The sequence below is a fragment of the Chlorocebus sabaeus genome, chromosome 21 (genome assembly GCF_047675955.1).
Source record: "Chlorocebus sabaeus isolate Y175 chromosome 21, mChlSab1.0.hap1, whole genome shotgun sequence".
Classification (NCBI taxonomy): domain Eukaryota; kingdom Metazoa; phylum Chordata; class Mammalia; order Primates; family Cercopithecidae; genus Chlorocebus; species Chlorocebus sabaeus.
In genome coordinates, this window is record NC_132924.1 from 53992141 (window position 1) to 54015692 (window position 23552).

The 23552-nt window shown below is 36.2% G+C and overlaps 1 protein-coding gene and 1 pseudogene across 4 annotated transcripts in view; both read right to left on the bottom strand.

Moving 5' to 3' along the window:
- GLCCI1 (glucocorticoid induced 1) overlaps window positions 1–23552 on the bottom strand; it is a 125279-nt gene that overhangs the window by 100220 nt on the left and 1507 nt on the right. The window lies entirely within an intron of this gene.
- Window positions 10399–23350, bottom strand: LOC103226495 (peptidyl-prolyl cis-trans isomerase-like 4; annotated as a pseudogene).

A 23552-nucleotide genomic window follows, 5' to 3' on the forward strand; every position in this document is an offset into this window, starting at 1 on the left:
ATTAGAGTACTATTCACCCTAAGCGCCCAAGAAATGAGTGAATTAATCTCAGATGATAGTTTTAGATATAGCCTGAAGCATTAACAATACCTAGAATAGCTGGGGCATTTGGAATACAAAACCGAATAATATCTCCAGATGTACTGGACACATCTCAAAGTAGGAGGAAAACAAAACCACACCAAGCCAGATAGCTAAAGTGGATTTTTTCCTCTCCTCTCTCTCTCCCTTCACTTCTGATTACATTTTTAAAATCCTTTCAATGTGTGTAGTATTACCAGGTGACAAGAACTGGACTATGCATGTTAGGAGCATTATAAATAATGTAGCTCACTTATTTCTCATGGAAATGTCCCATCACACACTTGTATCTCTCTCTCTTCACCTATATCTTAGCTATTTTACTTTCACTTTAGAATGAGAAAGAGGAAAAAAACTAACATTCAAAATCTGTTTACTTTGCACTTAAATGATTAACGCAAGACTTATCTACCAGGAGGTACGTTCCTAAAAAGCAAGAATGTTGTCATATTTTCATTTATCTGACACCTAGTATATCTACTTACAAAACATTTGTTAAACTTGTGGACATCACAAGTGGTCTCCTTAGCCTTTACTATGAAATAGATATTCAAAAATTTAAAATCGCCTATTCTGGACCTCTATGCCGAAGCAGACTTTTGGGAAGTAGAATAGCTCCATTATTTCTTGTTAATATTCTTTATGTGAGGCACATCTAAAATCACTGTGAATAAAGTACAAGACAGTGAAAAAAACAACTTGAATTCAGGTCCAATTGTCATCCTATTTTCCTCATTTATATAAAAGACTACGATTTCTATGCTCTGACATTTTACAAACACAAACATAGAATGGGTTGATGGAGTGTCTCTTGTACTGACAGAGGCACTACCAACACAAAATTAACCATACTTGTCAATGTGACAGATTAGATAAGGAAAGACAGGAACTCCCAAGGTTAATTTTCAAAGTGGCTCCAATAGCAGCAGCTAGTGAACTACCTTCTTCAAACTCTAAAGTACAGTAAGGGTGATAATGCTAGCAGCTGCAATTTAAAATTATAGCTTTATTTTTATAAAAAGTTAGTGCCTTATCACAATAAAAGCCCAATATGCATTTTCTAACCGAGAGATTGCTTTTCACATGATCATTTAGGAATTCAGACTTCATTCATCTTATGGCTCCACCATTCCATTAGGGCCTTGGTCAGAGTCCTTTGCTAGATTCTCTGCATCCAGTTCGCAGATGAGGGAAAAGAAAGAATGAGGAGGACCAAATGAGAATTTTTAAATTGAACATGAATGAAAGTGTTCTTTATCATTTAGCCTTATCTAACTGCAGCAGAGGTCAGCAAAGAAAAAAATACATAACTGCAAAGGGGGCCAGAAATTACAGCCTAGAAGTAGGCTCAAGAGGGAGAGAAAAGAGGATTAGGTGAACAAATAGCAGTTTACTATAGAAGACTTTTTGTATTATTAATAACTCTATTTGTCTAAATTACTCTTGGAGACAGTCTGAACCAAATTTTAAAGTGACTCCCACTGCATAACCATCATAATCTGTCATCATAAATAAGAAAATCTAACTTAATCACCTACCTTACTCTCCACATTAGGTTCTTAATGACATTTGGTTATTTTCAAAAATCGCATCTACCCCTAAAAGACAGATTCACTCCAACAGTATTCTAAATGAAATTCTCCAAAGACATTAAAAAAAAAAAAAGGACTTCAAAAAGACTAGAAAACATATATAATTCCCCAAGGTGATCTCTTGGAATAGGTTTGAAGAGCAGTGCACTGTTTTTCTTAAAGGATGGTCAGGACTCTGATAATTTATTCAAAAGTTCTTAAGATTTGTCAAAGCAAGGTGGTATGTAATTTCAAACCGATGATAGTAAGTGTGCATTAATAACAATACACCTGATAGAAAAAAAAAACTCTTTGCTCATCAACATTAAAATAGATAACACCAGTTGAACTTTCTGGATCCTTTTAACATTATAAATACAAAAACCTTATTGTAAACTGTAAACTCTTGTCAACAGAGACTCCAGTGCTGCCTTAGTTCTAAGTTTTGGGATTTGGGGCCAAATGGAGATGAAAGACTATATTCTCATATACCAAACATCATCTTACTGAAAGACTACTACTTTCTCTCCAAAAAGCATTATGTCTATCATTCCCATCTCATCTCCAGGAAGACTCTCATTCTCTTGGTACTGTTGTTCTCAATTTAATATCATGAGGAAAATAATCTAATTGAAATAATTCATTCAAAGATAGTGAGTTTCAAGGATGTCTTTTCAGAGATATGCATTTTAAAAAATAAAATGGTGGCTCACTCCTGCTACCCCAGCTCTTTGAAAGGCCAAAGCGGAAGGATCACTTGAGGCCAGGAGTTTAAGAACAGCCTGAACAACATAGTGGAACCCCATTTCTAAAAAAAAAAAAAAAAAATTAGCCAGGCATGGTAGCATGCACCTGTAGTCTTAGCTACTCTGGAGGCTGAAGTGGAAGGATCGCCTGAGCCCAGGAGTCTGAGGTTACAGTGAACTATGATTATGCCATTACACTCCAGTCTGGGCAACAAAGCGAGACTCTGTAATCAATCAATAAATGACTGTCAACTCAAAAGGATCTCTAAGTAGTAAAATGTCAGGCAATATGTTAGAGTGAAATAGAAACATTCAAGTAGAGAAATATATTTGGTGGGCAATGAGATCCCAAACAGTCCAGAATTCCTTCCCTCAAGAAACCAACATTTCAGATGAGATGACAAGTGTCTTAAATAGTGACAGTACAATGTAAAGGTGTAAATATAGTGCTTTGAATATTCAAAGAAAGTCACACTTGTCTTTACCTGGAAACGTTAGGAATATTTTGCAGAAAAGCATGATATTTGAAAGCTGTTTGCAAAGAACAGTTAGGGGTTTCCAGGCAAAAAGCATGTATATTAGAGGCACAAGTATTCCTGACAGGAAAAACATACCCACAGAAAGTGAGTTCGGTTTGGCAGGAACACAAGGTACACAGTGGAGGATAGTGAGATGAGTCTTTTACCCCCAATTCACCAAGGAACCAACAGAAATCTTTCATCAAAATCAGTATGTGTGCGTGTGTGTTTTTTGAAGAAAAACTGTGCTTATAGCAGTATAATGATTACATTAAAGATGCAAGACAACTGGCATGGGAAAAGACTTAAGAGGTGACAATTCCAAAAGTCCAAGCAAGAAGTAATAATTAGGACACGGAAAGAATGAAAAAAAAAAAAAAACACCATGTTCAGGAAATAATTCTGAGGAGGTAAGACAAGATATAGTGACCACAAGGATGGGAGAAATGAGGGAGGAGAAAAAGTCAAAGATTATGCTAGTAGGAAGTAAGAACTCAATCCAATGACATTGTAGGTCTGAATATCTCTTAACCATAAAGGCTGTGTTCCATCGTGCCAACAAAAGAAGAAACCAACTCCATTTCTGTACCACATCTCTGAGTGTAAATTTAAGTCATTCAATACTCTTGATAACTATGCTTCTAATCATATCTTATTACATATGAATCTTTAAAACACATGACTCAAACCTGCAATTATATAGAGTAAAATCTGTTGAATTTTATTAGTTTTATTCTCAGTAACACAGAAAAATGCACTAGGTCACTTTTTCTTTTCTCCTTTTTTTGAGACGGAGTCTCGCACTGTCACCCAGGCTGGAGTGTAGTGGTGTGATCTCGGCTCACTGCAAGCTCCGCCTCCCGGGTTCACACCATTCTCCTGCCTCAGCATCCCAAGTAGCTGGGACTACAGGTGCCCGCCACCCCACCCAGCTAATTTTTTGTGTTTTTAGTAGAGACAGGGTTTCACTGTGTTAGCCATGATGGTCTTGATCTTCTGACCTCGTGATCCGCCCGTCTCAGCTTCCCAAAGTGCTGGGATTACAGGCGTGAGCCACTGCGCCCGGCCACACTAGGTCACTTTTTCAAAGCATGTAAATTGAATACGAATTTCTGTACTAAGAGGATATGATATATTCTGTTTTGTGAAAAATAGGTTGAATACACTTTAAAACTTTTTATGCAGATGGTAACAGGATAAAGAAGAAGATAAAAACCATGAGCAAAACATCTAAAGACAGTTATAATGATACTTTAAAAAATTCAGATTTGTAAACTTGTAGAATGTGTAAGGATCATGTCTGTTTTAACTTGCCATACAGAGGTACCAATTATAAAAACACCCATTTCCAGCCAATAGAAATGCAGTAATTACACTTTTCAATGCCTGTTTCAAGTATGAATTTAAATACCAACATAATCTTCCACTCAAAAATTATAAAGCCAACCCCAGCAGAGAAAATTATGATGTATTTGTTAAGAAAATTAAACTGCAGATAACAGGATTGCCATTCTAAAATTATATGATTCAGAAGAAAGGATTTACATCTAAACTGATTTATTTTTCTCCAAATCCACACACAACAAACTTATATCTTACCAAATAACTCTGAGGTAAACAATTGTAGTCAAGGTGTTCAGCATTGAAGAAATGCTTCCAGGAAGGAAATATAACACTATAAATAGTAAACTTCCCCTGAATCACAAGGAAGACATTCAGGAATATGTCTAGTTGGGTGTTCACTGGTTTTTTTTAATTCAAAGTTTCGGGATAGATGTGCAGGAAGGACGTGCAGGTTTGTTACACAGGTAAATGTGTGCCCGTCATTGGTTTTATCTTATACAAAGTGAGCAAATCCTAAGTCACTAACCCTCAGTATATTAAAATTACCTAAAGTATTATGCAAACGTGATAATGAACCTCTACTCTGTATGGAGAAAATGTCAGGAACCAGGGATTATCCAGTGATTGCTGAAAAAGGAATGTGTACTTTAGGGTGCGCATGCTATTGCTCTCTTTCTCTTTCTCCCTCTCCTTCCTTCCCTCTCTATATCTCTCATACACATACATACACCATTTCTCTTGGTCCTTAAGTATACATAGAAACAATAAATTAAAACCAGCCTGTATAAATATACAACTATACATAAAATCATGATCTACAGCACTAATCATATTTGTAGTCTCACTATGCTTATTGCTCTGTCCCCCTGATAGTGACAAGAGTAGAATGTGTTGTCAAAGTTTTTCTTGGAAGGAGGAGAGAAATATGAAGCTGGTTAGGAATAATTTCCTAGGGAATTATAACTGAAGTAATACTTTTTTTTTAATAAGGACAAAATATTCCAGAAGAAGTCTTGGAATATTTATCCAATATAAGCATACCTTTTCAGAGAAATGTGAGAAAATCATTAGTATATATGAGTTATTTCCCTTTTAGGGGTTATTTGAATACCACATTCCTCAAAATTGTAAAACTCAAGACTAGAAAGGGAATGGAAAAGATGTATTCATGTTCATTTATAATAGCTTCTTAGGATATTAATTTTGCTAAATTTCAGTAGAACATTTTATTCAGCAATGAGAAATTACACTATTCAGTTAATATGTTTTTACAACCTCAGATGAACCTCAACCTTGTATAACTGACTTCCTAAAAAGTTTGTATAAATAACATTTTGTAAATTGGATCATTTTACTTGCACATAAGTTAGATACTGTGTAGAGCAAATAATCACCTCAAAATCTGCTTTACAGTTTAAAGTTTTGACATTACGATGAAGTTCAAATTAATATATAATTCACATTCTCCTTACTTGGAGCTCAGTATTACCACAGTCTTTAGGAGGGACTATAAAAACATCAGAATTTTTAATTTGAAGAGCCCACCAAATTTTGGGCATGGATGGTTTAGTTTCTCTAAGTATAACAGACTCAGGGTCAGCAGTGGTGGCTCTCTATTACCAGCAGTTAGGAAGCCCAAGGTGAGAGGATTCCTTGAGCCCAGGAGTTCAAGACCAGTCTGGGCAACATAGGGAGACCCATCTCTACAAACACTAAAAAATTAGCCAGGCATAGTGGTACACGCCTGTGGTCCTGGATGCTCAGGAGGCTAAAATGGGAGGACTGCTGGAGCCCAGGAGGCTGAGGCTGCAGTGAGCCATGACTGCACCACCACAATCAGCCTGGGTAAGTGAAACCCTGTCTCAAAGAAACAAACAAAAATTCAGAAGCTGATTCCATGGAGCCTCACTAAATCAAAATTCACTTAATAGAACTTTAAATGTCACTTAGAAACTCACTCTGTGGAAAACTATCTTCTATCTTTTACAATGTGGACTATGCTGACATCACCCATCTTTATCCTACCTATCTCTACCAGCAAGAGCACCCAGCTCCTTCTATTTTGTGTGAAAGTCTAAATCAGTGTTTCTCTACCATCACTGAATAACAGGCCTTAAATGAACATAAAAACCATCAGTTACCTAAATTATTAGGCATTTTTACAAAATGGACAACACAAATATACTCTATTAATTTTAACCTCTGTCAGATATTCATAGGACTTGCATGCCCTGACAATCATTGTTCATGTAGCTGGGTTCAAATCACTGATGTGAACATATATAGCTAAACAGAAATCTCTATATAAACCCTATGTAAGGATTTAACAAATATTCACTGCAAGCCTGGCTTTCTAAACACCAGAAACCATGGTAGATGCCGGAATACTAAAAATGACATGGTATTATTTGGTGAAGCACAGATATGCACCAAAATTACCTTGAATACAGAGTTATAGAAACATTAAGATAAATGAAAAATCATAACTAAACTATTAAAGCCTCTAGAATCACTACATTACCTATGGAATAATACAGGGGGTCAAAACAATCAAAGATTCAGCTACTGCACTATATATTTTATATTTTGAGGCACTTAATTCAATAATGGAATAATATTTTAAAATTATTGGTAAGTCCTTAGAGACTAGACTTCATAATGGGAGACTTTAACAACCCACTGTCAACATTAGACAGATCAATGAGACAGAAAGTTAATAAGGATATCCAGGAATTGAACTCAACTCTGCACCAAGTAGACCTAACAGACATCTACAGAATTCTCCACCCCAAATCAACAGACTATACATTCTTCTCAGCGCCACATCGCACTTATTCCAAAATTGACCACATAGTTGGAAGTAAAGTACTCCTCAGCCAAATGTAAAAGAACAGAAATTATAACAAACTGTCTCTCAGACACAGTGCAATCAAACTAGAACTTAGGATTAAGAAACTCACTCACAACTGCTCAGTTACATGGAAACTGAACAACCTGCTCCTGAATGACTACTGGGTATATAACGAAATGAAGGCAGAAACATGTTCTTTGAAACCAATGAGAGCAAAGACACAATACACCAGAATCTCTGGGACACATTTAAAGCAATGTGTAGAGGGAAATTTATAGCACTAAAGGCCCACAAGAGAAAGCAGGAAAGAGCTAAAATTGACACCATAACATCACAATTAAAAGAATTAGAGAAGCAAGAGCAAACATGTTCAAAAGCTGGCAGAAGGCAAGAAATAACTAAGATCAGAGCAGAACTGAAGGAGATAAAGACACAAAAAACCCTTAAAAAAATCAATGAATCCAGGAGTTGGTTTTTTGACAAGATCAACAAAATTGATAGACTGCTAGCAAGACTAAGAAGAAAAGAGAGAAGAACCAAATAGATGCAATAAAAAATGATAAAGGGGATATCACCACTGATCCCACAGAAATACAAACTACCATCAAAGGATACTATAAACACCTGTACGCAAATAAACTAGAAAATCTAGAAGAAATGGATAAATTCCTGGACACGTACACCCTCCCAAGACTAAACCAGGAAGAAGTTGAATCCCTGAATAGACCAATAACAGACTCTGAAATTGTGGCAATAATTAATGGCCTACCAACCAAAAAAGTCCAGGACCAGATGGATTCACAGCCGAATTCTACCAGAGGTACAAGGAGGAGCTGGTACCATTCCTTCTGAAACTATTCCAATCAACAGAAAAACAGGGAATCCTCCCTAACTCATTTTATGAGGCCAGCACCACCCTGATATCAAAGTCTGGCAGAGACACAACAAAAAAAGAGAATTTTAGACCAATATCCCTGATGAACATCGATGCAAAAATCCTCAATAAAATACTGGCAAACCGAATCCAGCAGCACATCCAAAAGCTTATCCACCATGATCAAGTGGGCTTCATCCCTGGGATGCAAGGCTGCTTCAACATACGCAAATCAGTAAACGTAACCCAGCATATAAACAGAACCAAAGACAAAAACCACATGATTATCTTAATACATGCAGAAAAGGACTCTGATAAAATTCAACAGCCCTTCATGCTAAAAACTCTCAATGAATTTGGTATTGATGGGATGTATCTCAAAATACTAAGAGCTTTTTATGACAAACCGACAGCCAATGTCATACTGAATGGGCAACAACTGGAAGCATTCCCCTTGAAAACTGGCACAAGACAGGATGCCCTCTCTCACGACTCCTATTCAACATAGTGTTGGAAGTTCTGGCCAGGGCAATCAGGCAGGAGAAAGAAATACAGGGTATTCAATTAGGAAAAGAGGAAGCCAAATTGTTCCTGTTTGCAGATGACATGATTGTGTATTTAGAAAACCCCATTGTCTCAGCCCAAAATCTCCTTAAACTGATATGCAACTTCAGCAAAGTCTCAGGATACAAAATCAATGTGCAAAAATCACAAGCATTCCTATAAACAAATAATTGACAGAGAGCCAACTCATGAGTGAACTCCCATTCACAATTGCTAGAAAGAGAATAAAATATCTAGGAATCCAACTTACAAGGGACGTCAAAGACCTCTTCAAGGAGAACTACAAACCACTGCTCAAGGAAATACGAAAGGACACAAACAAATGGAAAAACATTCCATGCTCATATATAGGAAGAATCAATATCATGAAAATGGCCATTAGCCCAAAGTAATGTATAGATTCAATGCTATCCCCATCAAGCTACCATTGACTCTCTTCACAGAATTAGAAAAAACTACTTTAAATTTCATATAGAACCAAAACAGAGCCCGTATAGCCAAGACAATCTTGGCTTATGGCTTTATTCTTTTTGCATAAGCAAAAGAATTTTTGCTTATGCAAAAAGAATAAAGCTGGAGGCATCACACTACCTGACTTCAAACTATACAAGGCTACAGTAGCCAAAACAGCATAGTACTGGTACCAAAACAGAGATATAGACCAATGGAACAGAATAGAGCCCTCAGAAATACCACCACACATCTACAACCATCTGATCTTTGATAAACCTGACAAAAACAAGAAATGGGCAAAGGATTCCCTATTTAATAAATAGTGCTGGAAAAACTGGCTAGCCATAAGTGGAAAGCTAAAACTGGATCCCTTCCTCACACCTTATACAAAAATTAATTCAAGATGGATTAGAGACTCATAAAAACCCTAGAAGAAAACCTAAGCAATACCATTCAGGACATAGGCATGGGCAAGGACTTCATATCTAAAACACCAAAAGCAATGGCAACAAAAGCCAAAATTGACAAATGGGATCTAATTAAACTAAAGAGCTTCTGCACAGCAAAAGAAGTTACCATCAGAGTGAAGAGGCAACCTACACAATGGGAGAAAATTTTTGCTACCTACTCATCTGACAAAGGGCTAATATCCAGAACCTATAAAGAACTCAAACAAATTTACAAGAAAAAACAAACATCCCCATCAAAAAGAGGGCAAAGGATATGAACAGAACTTCTCAAAAGAAGACATTCATACAGCCAACAGACACATGAAAAAATGTTCATCATCAATGGCCATCAGAGAAATGCAAATCAAAACCACAATGAGATACCATCTCACACCAGTTAGAATGGCGATCATTAAAAAGTCAAGAAACAACAGGTGCTGGAGAGGATGTGGAGAAACAGGAATACTTTTACACTGTTGGTGGGACTGTAAACTAGTTCAATCATTGTGGAAGACAGTGTGGCGATTCCTCAAGGATCTAGAACTAGAAATATCATTTGACCCAGCCCATCCCATTACTGGGGATACACTCAAAGGATTATAAATCATGCTGCTATAAAGATACATGCACACGTATGTTTACTGCGGCACTATTCACAATAGCAAAGACTTGGAATCAACCCAAATGTCCATCAATGATAGACTGGATTAAGAAAATGTGGCACATATACACCATGGAATACTATGCAGTCATAAAAAGGATGAGTTCGTGTCCTTTGTAGGCACATGGATGCAGCTGGAAACCATCATTCTCAGCAAACTATCACAAGGACAGAAAACCAAACACCGCATGTTCTCACTCCTAGGTGGGAATTGAACAATGAGAACACTTGGACACAGGAAGGGGAACATCACACACCGGGGTCTGTCGTGGGGTGGGGGCAGTGGGGAGGGATAGCATTAGGAGATATACCTAATATAAATGAGTTAATGGGTGCAGCACACCAACATGGCACATGTACACATATGTAACAAACCTGCACGTTGTGCACATGTACCCTAGAACATAAAGTATAATAAAAAAATTACAATTCACTGAAGGTTTAAACGATTGTTAGCATTTTATAGCAATAAAGTATTTTAAAAACAAAAAAGAATATTTTAAGATTAACAAAACAAGTATTAATTATAATTAATTTCATTACTTTTCCTAAACATCCCTATTTCCTAAAATTCCTACATACAATTTTATATGGTTTCTTACATCATTATAGTCAGAGGCCATAAGATTTTCTTCAGTGTTCCATATGCCCATAAAAAAGAAAAGTCACAAAATATGATTCATTTAACATTGTTTGCTTTACCAAGAAGTTAACTACAACATGTATTTCATTGAACAGGAATATCTGCATAAACACATTATTTTTTGACCACACGTTTAATACAAAGTACAACAGGGTAAGTGTCCTAAAGATTAGCTAACATAACTGAATAGTAATTAAAGGCTATAAGTCTAATATTTTTTATAATTTGACATTATTTTATACAAATGAAGATACTCAGCACATGATCAAGCACTGTAACTCCTACATAGACAATGTTCACAGCAGCATTGTTTCAACAGCCAAAACAAAAATAAATAAAACTCAAATGTCCATCAACAGAAGCATTCATGTAATACTATACAGCAATAAAAATGAAAGCCACAAAAGTAAACATTATGCCATCTATACAAAACTGAGAAACATACAAAGAGATACCTATGTACAAAGCAAATGATCAACACAAATTTCCAAATAATTACTTGAGAGGGACAGGGTTCTTATGGGACGTCTAAAGTGTAGGCAATATTCTAGATCTTAAGCTGGCTGATGAGTACACAGATATTCGTATTTGTTATCCCTTTGCCTTATAAGTACATGTTTATATATTTTGGCAGTACATAATACTTCATTTTTTAAAAAAAACAGTAAAAATGTGAAAGACTTCAAAAATGAAGACTACCATTTATGTATAACAATAAAATTATTGTAAAAAAGTATACAAAGAAAACGCTGAGTTCCTTCAGTGCCCTATATAATCAGTATTAATAATTTAAAGGGCGATAATCCCAGTATGAAAAAAAATGACAAGCTTTGACACAAAATCTGAACATCTGCTTTCCTGGCACTCTAAGTTAGACAAGGGTGAATATGTTAGCCACTCAATTCTGCCTCTTCATCTTTCATCTGTACTTAGATTTTTCTTTATCTTTGGATTTCTTTGGACTTCTGCCTCAGTCCCTTTTTCCTCCTTTCTCTTTCGTAAAGATGTCTGGTATTTGGATTTGTGACTATTATTATAATGGCCATTCCTCTCTCGAGATCAGCTACGACTTCGGTTCTGAGTTCAGTCTCTCTTTTTACTCTTTCATTTCTCCCAACAGCTTTCTTCTTCTTCATAGTGACCAAACTCCAAACTTTCTCTATAATTATCTGGATTAGTATTTTTGATAGGTATGCAGTCTTCATCTTCTTTTTCTTCAGAGCAGTGATGGGTTTTCTTCTTGTGTTTTTTACTTGTAAGTGAGTGACTTGACTTTGAGTCTTCTGCCTGCTCATCTAATACAACAGCATATTTTGCCTCCTGTTTGGGCTTTATCTTTCAGAACCAAATTAGATGGTTTATCCTGTTCCTTTTTACACTCCTTTAAATCACTCTTGTTGTACTTCTCACCTTTTCCTTCCATTTAACCTTTGTAGCAGACTGGCTAAAATCCATGTTTTCTTCTGTCATCTATAAGTACACTGTCCATTTTTAAGAAGGCTTTCTCACAGTCTTCTTCCTTTTCAAATTCAATAAAAGCATACATCTGTAATCCCAGCACTTTGGGAGGCTGAGGCAGGTGAATTACCTGAGGTCAGGAGTTCAAGACCAGCCTGGCCAACATGGCAAAACCTTGTCACTACTAAAAATACAAAAATTAGCCCGGTGTGGTGGTGCACGCCTGTAGTCCCAGCTACTCGGGAGGCTAGGTGGGGAGAATCACTTGAACCCAGGAGGTAGAGGCTGCAGTGAGCCAAGATCACGACACTGTACTCCAGCTTAGGCAACAGAGTGAGACTCCATCTCAAAAGAAAGAAAAAAGAAAAGAAAAGAAAAAGACAAGACAAGACAGAAAGAAAGAAAAAGAAAAGCATCACAGAGGGTTTCTCCTGTCTTCCAGTCCCAGATAACTTCACAACCTCTTATTGGCCCAAATCTAGAGAGTATTATATCCAGATCTTCATCTGTAGTCACTGGATTCAATTTACAAACACAGCAGATTTTTCTGTAGGTTTAATATCTGCATCAGGTAGGTCTCCTACCATTCTAAAAGTAAAGCCTGAGTTTTAGCTTCTTTTTCTGCCTTTATTTCTTCTATTTCTTCAGCTGACCTTCCTTTGAAATGATCAATTTCTTCATCTGCATCAATTCTACCACTCTTTAATTGTTCCCTTGTAGGTTCTGGTGATAGATCAGGGATTAATAAATGAGGAATGCCATCAAAACGGATCATCTAAAATCACTGTATAATTTATCCTGATATCCTGATATGGTACAAAGTCCTTGTCAACAAAAGTCTCATTAATTTTCTTAATTGTGTCAATGCCTTCTGTCACCTCACCAAATACTGTATAGTACCATCAAGGTAATCTAGATTTTCTTCTGTAGTGATAAGAAACTGAGATCCCTGTTGATCACTGCCATTATTCACCAAGGACATTGTGCCTTTCTTCTTGTGTTTAACTCTTGGGACGTTTTCTGTCTCAAAAAAGCTTGCTTGATCACCATACAATTGACCAAAAATAGACTCTCCTCCATGACTAGTCCCTATAGGATCAACAGTTTGTATGACAAAATCCTTTTGTACACTGTGAATAAGGCAATAATTGTAATATTTTATTTTGTACAATCTCAAAAAATTAAAGCAGGCGAGTACCTTCTAGATGCTTGGCACTGCCATCACAAATGTCCTTAAACCGTGGTACCTGCTCTCAAAAAGTTCACAGTTGCTAGGCTGCTGCTCAGTGTACAAATCAACAACCACATTGCTCAAAGTAGTCTCCAGTAGAACCACCATGGCACCCACTCCTCCTTGGCTATAAACCCTGGGGAGGTTGCTAATATTTAAGGCAAAAACAAAAAGTCAATAGAAACTGAAAATAGGTAAAGTCTGATTATAAGAAAGAAAAATAGGGCCAGACCCAGTGGCTCACACCTGTAATCCCAGCATTTTGAGAGGCCGAGGCAGGCGGATCACTTGAGGCCAGGAGTTCGAAAGCCCGTCTCTACTAAAAATGCAAAAAAATTAGCCAGGTGTGGTAACACACTCCTGTGGTTCCAGCTATTTGGGAGGCTGAGGCAGAAGAATCACTTGAACCCAGGAGGCAGAGGTTGCAGTGAGCCAAGATCGTGCCACTGTGCTCCAGCCTGGGCAACACAGAGAGACACTGCCAGAAAGACAGACAGAAAGAAAAAGAAAGAAGAAAAGAAAGAAAAATGGGTCACTGTGCATTCAACAACCAAGGTTTCAGGTAAATGGTGACACAACACATGAAAAGTTTGTCACTTCCCATTCTAGCTCAGCAATAGCAGATATTTAGCCAAAGTCAAGTCCTCCTTATCTCAACAGCCTCACAAGGCATCACTGCCCAAGATTACTACACAACATTATTACTACATATTACTACATTACTACACAAGAAGCCACATCCAACAATACAGTTCAGACTTCTGCACTAATGTATATGTGTGCAGAGAAAGAAAGGGCCAGTGACATCATCCAAGGCCAAACTATAGTATAATATTATAATATGTACAGGCAGCAAGATACATTAGATCTAAGCATGTTATGGAAACCATAGAATGAAATGATTAATATTTTAAGCTTCATCAAATGAAAGAAAGATAAATATTTTAAGTTTCATCTAATGCCACAAATAAACAGAGTGGCAACTTCAAAACAGAACACCAGAAAAAGCTCAAGCTAACTTAAAAATAAACAATTCATATATAAAATTGAAAGTTCAGTGAGAATAGTGTATTTCTGAACAAGGATAATAGTATATTTCTGAACAAGGAAAATCAGCTAAGAATTTGACCCACTTTTTGTTACCCAAAAAGATAAAAAGTGAGCAAATGCAATTCCCTGAATGTGTTTCTTTCTTTTTTTAAAGAGGGCACTCTGGCATGTAAAGTATTAATAAACCTTTAATATATACTTTTTAAGCTATATGATCAAAATATTGCAGAACACTGTAGCTTTTTTCAAGAATCTAATTTCTGAGCACAGTCTAAATCCTCACTTCTGCAATACTAATGAAACTGCATTTAGCAATGTTTGCCAACACCAGTTTAGTTAAGTCCTAGATACTTAAATGATCTGACTTAAAGCAGAAAGAGGACAGTTGATTGATTCTTTTAGGGGCAAAGTGTCGGAGTAACTCCAAGAATACTTTAGAAGAAATAAAATTGCACTTACGGAACTTCAAAAGATATTATAAATATATTTTGTTTATAATGAGCTAATATATAAACCAATCTACATTTTACTATGGTATTTTTGTACCTTCATGGAAAGATCACTTCACAAGTTTGTATGAGGAATAGTAAAGTTTCCATATGGCTAGACTTGATGTAACCCTGAGCCACTGAGTCCTGTTTTTATTATCTTCTAAGATACCAGCATTACACTTCACTAATTCAATGTATAACTGATATAATTAACTAGAAAAGTAAATATAATTACAGAAGAAATGTTATGAGAAACTTTATCCATCACAAAGACTCTATATAATACTTTTAATCTCCTAACAACAAATACAATTTCTAATATTACTTATAAAAGAAAATCATTTCCACATTAACTACTATGCAGAACTTACAGAAAGCACAAATAACATTGAAAAAAATGCCAAAACACCCTGGAAGAAATTATGAACATAGAGACTAAAATTTCTTTTCTATATTATATCAACAAACCTAAAAGAAGTGAAACGGCCAAGTAGATATAAACAAAACTTTTTAAGGTAGTGTGCCTTGCTTTGCCATGACAGTGTTGTATAAAAAGATACTATGTTGAATATTGCTAAAATATCAAAGGATGATAAATGTAGAGAATCATAATGATGGGGCTGAAGGTAGCCATATACTACATTATAAATGGGTAGATTTTTAAAAGTTTACACTGCCAAATATGAATATACAAAAAGGAGACCTTATTCTACTCAGATTTTGAAATGTCAAGTGAACGGAAGTTTTTAAAAATCAAATGCTAAATTCTGTCTAAACAAAGTGATAGGTCCTTTAGGGACCAAAGGGAAGGCCCAATGATGGCATACTTACTGGGGATATTTGCAGCTATTTTAAGTTCCATGCACACTAGGGTCTAGTCCCATTTAGCTTTCTCTTCTTCCTTCACCGCCCCAAAGCTATATTTAGCCTTTCTATGACTTAACTGTATAAGCAGTGGGATAATACATTGTGCATACTTTCCTGCCCCATAACTAACTGGGTTCCAACAACAACTTTCAGCTATCTTGAAGTCAGGACTTAGAGCATTACAAGAGCCCTGTGCATGCTGCCTCATCTTGGGCAAATTACTTAACTTCCCAGGACCTCGTTTCCTCATCTGTGAAAAGAGGTTAATAAAAGTACCTTATATTGGATTCTACCAAAGATTAGTAGTTGGCATAAAAGCTCAATAAATAAAAACTTTAAGACTCATCTAGCCTAATAAACTTTTTCTTTTCAATAGCAGAATCTTTTCCCTACCCAACCAAAATCTTAAAAAGCCTATTCCCTTCATTTTAAAGACACAGAAGATAAGATGCAGAGTTAGTGGCTTATCATATAAATCAAATGTCAAAACTGAAAAGATAACTCAAGTTTCTTGACTCCAAACCTAGTATTTCTCAGGATACATTTATGTGTCTAAGATATATCTATGGAACCATTTGGAAAATAATTGCTCTGGTCTTTCATTTGATAATTAGTTCTAGAGAAAACAGCCAGGTTATACCACCTAGGACTAGTCCAGTCAAACATGCTTTGCTCCACCTTCATCAGAAAAACAGCAAATAATCCCAAAAGCAAATTTATAGAATCAGTTATAGTGCAACTCTAGTCAGTCAATACTCATTCAGTCTTATTCTCATTATCATCTATAGTAATCATTTTTATGTATATAAGTTATCAATAATAGTTATTAATGAAGCTAATCAAGCCACAAGGAGTTCCTTTATGTCTTGTTCACTGTGCTTTACAATCAAGTGTGTAATAATGTTAGAAAATGTTTCATCAGAAAGTTAATTTTTTAGTAATGTAAAAGTTAAAATTAGCTACATGAAACTATTCACAAAAGTTTTCTTTATGGCCATACAGAATAAATAAGGAATTATTACTGTCAGTAGTTAATAAGTATTTGATCTTCAGTAACACTAGACAGGAAGTTGTAGCAGTTTTTGCCTTTTCATTATGAAACACATCTAGATGGTTGGTGGATTTCTTAACTTTTTTTTTTTTTTTTTTTTTGAGACAGCACCCCATTCTAGTACCCAGGCTGGAGTGCAGTGAGGTGATTTCAGCTCACTGTAACCTCTGCCTCCTGGGCTCAAGTGATCCTCCTGTCTCAGCCTCCTGAGTAGCTGGACTACAGGAGTGTGCCACCATGCCCACACTAACTTTTGTATTTAGTGTAGAGGCAAGGTCTTGTTATGTTGCTCAGGTTGGTCTTGAAATCCTGAACTCAAGCCATCTGCCTGCCTCAACTTCCCAAAGTGCTGGGATTACAGGTGTGAACCACCATGCCCGGCAGGATTTCTTAACAATTCTAATAACCTGGTAGACAATTTTGGACACTGACCTTGCCACACAACCATGGGTTACTAGTTTCATTTCGTTTCTTTTCTTTTCTTTTTTTTTTTTTTTTTTTGAGATAGTTTCGCTCCTGTTGCCCAAGCTGGAGTGCAATGGCGTGATCTTGGCTCACTGCAACCTCCACTTCCCAGGTTCAAGCGACTTTCGTGTCTCAGCCTCCCAAGTAGCTGGGATTATAGGGGCGCACCACCATGCCCAGTTAATTTCTGTATTTTTAGTAGAGACAGAGTTTCACCATGTTGGCCAGGCTGGTCTCGAACTCCTGACCTCAAGTGATCTGCCCACCACAGCCTCCCAAAGAGCTGGGATTACAGGCATGAGACACTGCACCTGGCCCACTAGCTTCTTTAAATTATCATTATTTTTGGTGAGCCATCATTAAGGTGTACTATGGTGAACTTCATTAAGTTATATATGTACACAGTTCAACCCACAAATTACAGGCTCTTGGAAGCCTGCTGTCTTTTGGGAGGGCTGAATCAACCTAGTGCCAGTTGCTGGGACAATCACCTGAGACCAGTCTCTGTTTAGTGAATCCTGAAGCTTTCATCAGTTTAGCACCATATGTAATTAACTTTTAACATTTATGAAGAGAGAAAAGGGGAGAAAAGCACTTATATCCACTATAAAGTGATTCGAGGACAGTACAGATTCTGATTATATGTAAGAAAGGCCAGATACAATCATGTTCCTATCTTCAGAATCAAGAATTTCTCTGTGTCTGTCTCTCTCAGGAACAAGAATTTCTCTCTCACACACACACACATTCTCTCTGCCTCTCTCTCTTTATGCAAGAAAGAAATGGAGAAAAATGGCCAATCCATCTATATTTTATTTTAGTTACATTCAACAAACTAGGTCTCACATTTTTAGACATTCTGAAAATGTCAGATCATATCCCAGCACAGCATAATAGTGCCATGGAAACAAAAGAAAACCAATTCCTTTGTCATTCTTTTAGCTCAGAAATCACAGCTGATCATCAACATCAGAGTCTTTTTTAGTTAGGAGCATCAGGATAGTTTTATGGAACGAACACTGGATCTGGAATGAGAAGATCCACATCCTAAATCCTTGCTGAATCAAAGTATACATTGCTTAGTATATAGTTGGCACACAAATACATGTTTTCTTCCTTCCTACCTACAACTAGAGACACAGCATAGTATAGGTGAAGTCACTGAGGTATTCATGAACTTGCCTCTTGGTATGTGCCTCAGTAACATTCACTTGGAATAAACAACACTGCTTAAAGGTATCTGCCATGTTTGTTCATGCTACAGTGAAATACTTTTCCACAATTTGTTCATAATATAAGTAAAATCCTTAGACTTTTCAGAATTATTGCTAATCCATTATAATTTGTTTTTCAGAATAAGCACAAAAATTCTTCTAGAATAGCTACATGATGAGTCAACTTATGGTCACTTTCAAGGGTCCAGATGAAGAGTAGCGGGAAACACAGGTAGTATCTGCTCTTCCATCAGTCCCCTAGGCTTTCTATATCAATATATGAGTACTTGTATTCTCTTTCCTCCACTTACTTTTGGCAGAGACCAGAAGTTACATAAATTCAACCTCTTGTTAAAATAATTAAACAGTATGTAGCACAAAAAGAGTGTCAGTGATTTAGCTTCTCAGACACTTAATAAAAGAATAAATTATATACTGAAGACAAAAAACAGTGTCAGACACAGACTAGGACAGGGGCTGCCGAAAAGTCTATCTTGGTGGTGTCTGGAAATGTTAAGTTCTGGAGAAAAGACCAAACTAAAATTAAGAAGAACTAAGTCATTAGAATATACTCTTTAGCGGATTATTAACTACCTGTGAATGTTTTAACAAAACAGACTTCTAGAATTTTTTAAAATTTCAGACAAAGGAAAACCCTCTCCGACTAGCCATTTGTTGAACACTGTCATTTATTTCCATTCTATTCACTGCTGTGGAGCCCAGTTACTCCTTTATTTTCTTATTCACATGTAGTCTGACTTATCACAAGTAAAACAAAAATCACAAGGATGCCATTATCCTTCAACATTTCCCCAAAGTACAAATGCTAATTTGCATTAAGTCCTTGCAGAAATGTACAATGCAGTTCTTCAGTAAAAAGTACTGTAATTAATAAAATGATTTCCAGTTCAATATATACACACAGAACTTTACATACAATTAAAAACTCATTAAGGTGATTCACACATGCTAGGTGTTCAATATTCAATACAGTTAGAATAACAGTTATTTGAGAGGAATATAATCTTTGAACATAAGACAGATTTTGATTAAATAACTATAAATTCATTTATCTATTTTGCTATTCACTCATTGATCTAGAAATTTTAGGCACCATGAGATAACTGAAGGAAAAAATTAGTTCTGTAAATAATGAACACCGCTGCTCTCTAGTATAGTTTTCTGAGAATGAAAACCTTTCCCAAAAGTCAGTATGTGAAACCTGTTTATTTAGAAAAAGCTAAAACGTTAAGGTATTTTCACTCTAGTAGAAGAAAGCTTTGAAACAAGTTTCTATAAGCACTCTAGGAAAATTAATTAATTTTAAAATGGAAAGGGAGGATCTTAATTTCCAAGAATATCAGCCTGAGAATAAACTTTATAGAAAGAGAATATCTGAGTATCTCTTTTAAAAGAGAAAAAATTATTAAAATGTTTTGTATTCCACTGAGAACAGTATAAAAATGACTTAAAAAGATAAATTTAAGGAAAAGATAAAAACTGAAAGCAAAAGAATTAACAGGCAAACATATTACATGCGGTTAACATTAGATTTGTATTATCTCTTAGAATAGAATCATAACTTCTTTATGTATAAAACAATGTGGCTCTCAAGATGCTCATGAAAAAGTCTAATTAAATTTCACTCTAGAGTTAGCAATCTGGTAGCGTATTAGGCCTAAATAAACCTGATATGTTAAATCAGGAACCAACACATGCCATTTTTCATAACAGGAGTTATATAAATTACAGGCTCTTCCATGTTTTTATTAGATTTGGTACACTTAAAAATAAGCTGTATTCTCCATCCAGAGTACTCTAAATATGACTGTTATTACATCTTTTAGAACTTATAATTCATCCTAATGCTCTATCTTTACAAAACACACACACACAAAGATTTGCATTTCCTACTTACTATCTTGGACAGTAAAACTATATTTGTTCTATGTTTAAATCCATGGGTTCTGCTCTGTGAGGTTTCAAAAAGAAGCAACTTCATTATATTTTCCTTTGGTTGTTACTAATGATTTTAGCTTAAAGATCATTAATTTTAACACTAACATCCTGCTTTTTCTCATTTGAGTTGCTCTATTTATCTCAAAGGTAGACTTTATGTATTACCATTACAAAAAAAAACTATTTGCATAATACTTTATGATTTTACATCTATTACAAACACATCACAGGGAGCCTGAGGATTCATTCAGCAGCCTGTCATTCACCACTGCAAGACCCTTCAGAACCAAACAAGAGGGAGGATGACATTTTACTAATGGCAAAAGTACAGAAATGAATGTAAATAACAAACTTTGAAGTTTTAAAAATACAAAAGAAAAAAAGAAAACAAGCAAAAAGAGGATGATCCATGAGCACAAACAAAACAGTTTCAATTTGTAAAACTCCATGTCCTCTATATACACAGCAAGGTGTTTGGCAATTTATGTATTTCTATTATGGTAACCATTTAAATTATTTAAAACTATGCTACAAAAATAAAGGAAATTACCATTTTTTCCTGGGTTGTATAAATTAATATAATAATATTAAAATTGACTATTCCTATTTATAGAATTCAGCTTTTCCTCAGCCTTGTGAAACAATCTGATATCAATTCTCTGTTACTCTAGCCTCAGCCCTACAAATATTCACATTAAGAATGCTTAAGACACAGATAATGACATAATGTATTTAGAAATTGTGTTGTTTCATAATTTTTTGGTAAAAGAATCACAAAAAAAATTTAAGCTTCCCTATTTTCTCCTATAATCATCACTCCAGATGAAATGCATGAAATACTGAATGCTCAGTTATGTCACCTTTAGTCCAAATGCCCACAGCACTTGCAGTTTTTCATAAACAATATGCCTTTATACTATATACCCACCCCTTGAGCCATCAACTACTTAATGTTTTAAAATGTAGTTTCAAACGCAGTTTTAACACCCTCTTGCGTGCACACACACACCCCCACATACACTGAAGTGTGCAGAAAAAGGAGGAGGTGGAGAGCAGAGGAAGAAATGGAGCACGTTGTTGTTTTTCATTCATGCAGTATAGTGATGTCAGTGTCTGCAGCAGCAGTGGCAGCGGCAGGAGCCTTGACCAGTGGAGGCTAAAATCCACTCAAATCAGAACCTTAAAGCATTCAAAAGAAAGTGAGAAGACAATCATTCTAAAAATTAAATCAACTGTTCAGATCAAGGATTTTAAATGGCTAAGGAAACAGATTAGTAGGACAGTTTTAATTTGGGTAGTGGGGGTAAAAGGCGGGACATGGAGAAGTAACATAGGAGTAATATAATCACGGAACTGGGGGTACAGAAGCCCGCATTCAAAAATCACTTCAATGTAAAAAACTGACAAAACCACCTGGTGTTTAAAACAGTAGAAAAACATCTCTAGCAAAGAAAGCCCTTGCATTCCCAACACAAGCTCTCTGACACTGCAAATCTGTCTGCTGCACAACCAGACTCAGAAAAGTGTTTTCATCATGATTGCATTAAAATCGCATTAAACTCGGATGTGCCATACTACAACAAAGAGAATAGTTTAAGCCAGATCACAAATTTCATTAAAACTGCTTGATGATGGAGCATGTAATTCCTAAGCAATTAAACCTTTTGAAGGATGCAGAAAAACAAGTTGTACTATTATCTGTTGTAAGATGTTAGTGTTTATATACAAAAGGGGAGGAGGGTACTAGATGACCATTATGTTGTTGCAGCAATTGCTGAAACTTCTCTTACTCACATCCACAAGACCTACAATCTGCAATGCTTATTTTATGCCTCTTAGTCCCAAAAAGAAAATCCCAAAACTCAATTTGTGCACTGTTGAAGCAAAATCACTAAAAAATTTATGTAACTGTTTTCTGTTCATTCTCTTATTTCTCATTTCATACAGTTCTAGAAAATGTGCAAGAGTTGCATATGGCATTAATCTGTTAGAAAATGGTGGCCTTTTCTACAAAATACAGCCAAAGATGTGTGTTCAGTTGTGGTCATTATTAGGGCGATCACGTTGTTTTCATTCATTCATTCAGGATTTGCTGGAGGATGTCAGTTTCTGCAGCAGCTGGCTTGACCTGGGGGAGGAGTGGAGGAGCATATTCCTCCCAGTGCATACAGATTACAGGATGTATTTCTTGGTGCTCATGTACTCATCCCACTGCACTACATCCTACACTGGTTCAACATCAAGTGGTCAGAAAACAAGTACGTTAGCAACATGCTAATTACAGGTCTGAAATATTAAAACAAAAACACCAAGACTGCAATGTATCATAACGCAGACAACCACTTTCTCCAACTCTAACACCTTCAGAAAACTCCATTAAAAAAAAAAAATTCCACATACCACAAAAACAATGTACAGACTTTGACAGTGTTTCCCTTCCAAGCAGAGATTTTTCCACCCAGCATGATCTGTTCCCTCCACAATGCAGCAGCAGCATCTGTAGCTCTAGGCTGGTATCTAATAATATTAGCTATTCCACTCTCTCTTATGAGCTTTAAGTCTCTGTTTTGGCTAATCTTCCTTTTCTCCCCCAGGGCTCAACTAGATCATGCACTGTGTCCCTAGACATAAACAAAACCAAAGCAAAACAGAAAACACTAAGGGAAACCCACAGCATCCACCAGCTCACCATTACCTTTGACATCTAACAAAAAAGAAACTTGAGATCCTTCAACAGCTCAACTGGACTGTTAAGTGTACTTAAAAATGGAAGGAAAAGCGAACACGTTCCACAAATAAGTTTTCAGAAATTTACCATGAAAATCTCCAGTTGAGCATAAACTGTTTCCAGTGCAGGAGTGCTCTGATGCATGAATATATAAAGGGGAGGGGAAGAGAGAGAGGGAGAAGGGGGTGGAGGAGGGGAGAGAGGGAGGGAGGGAGAGAGAGGGAGGGAGAACTGAGGGAAAAAACCGTATACACTTCAATTGCACATTCAAAACTGTCCCCTC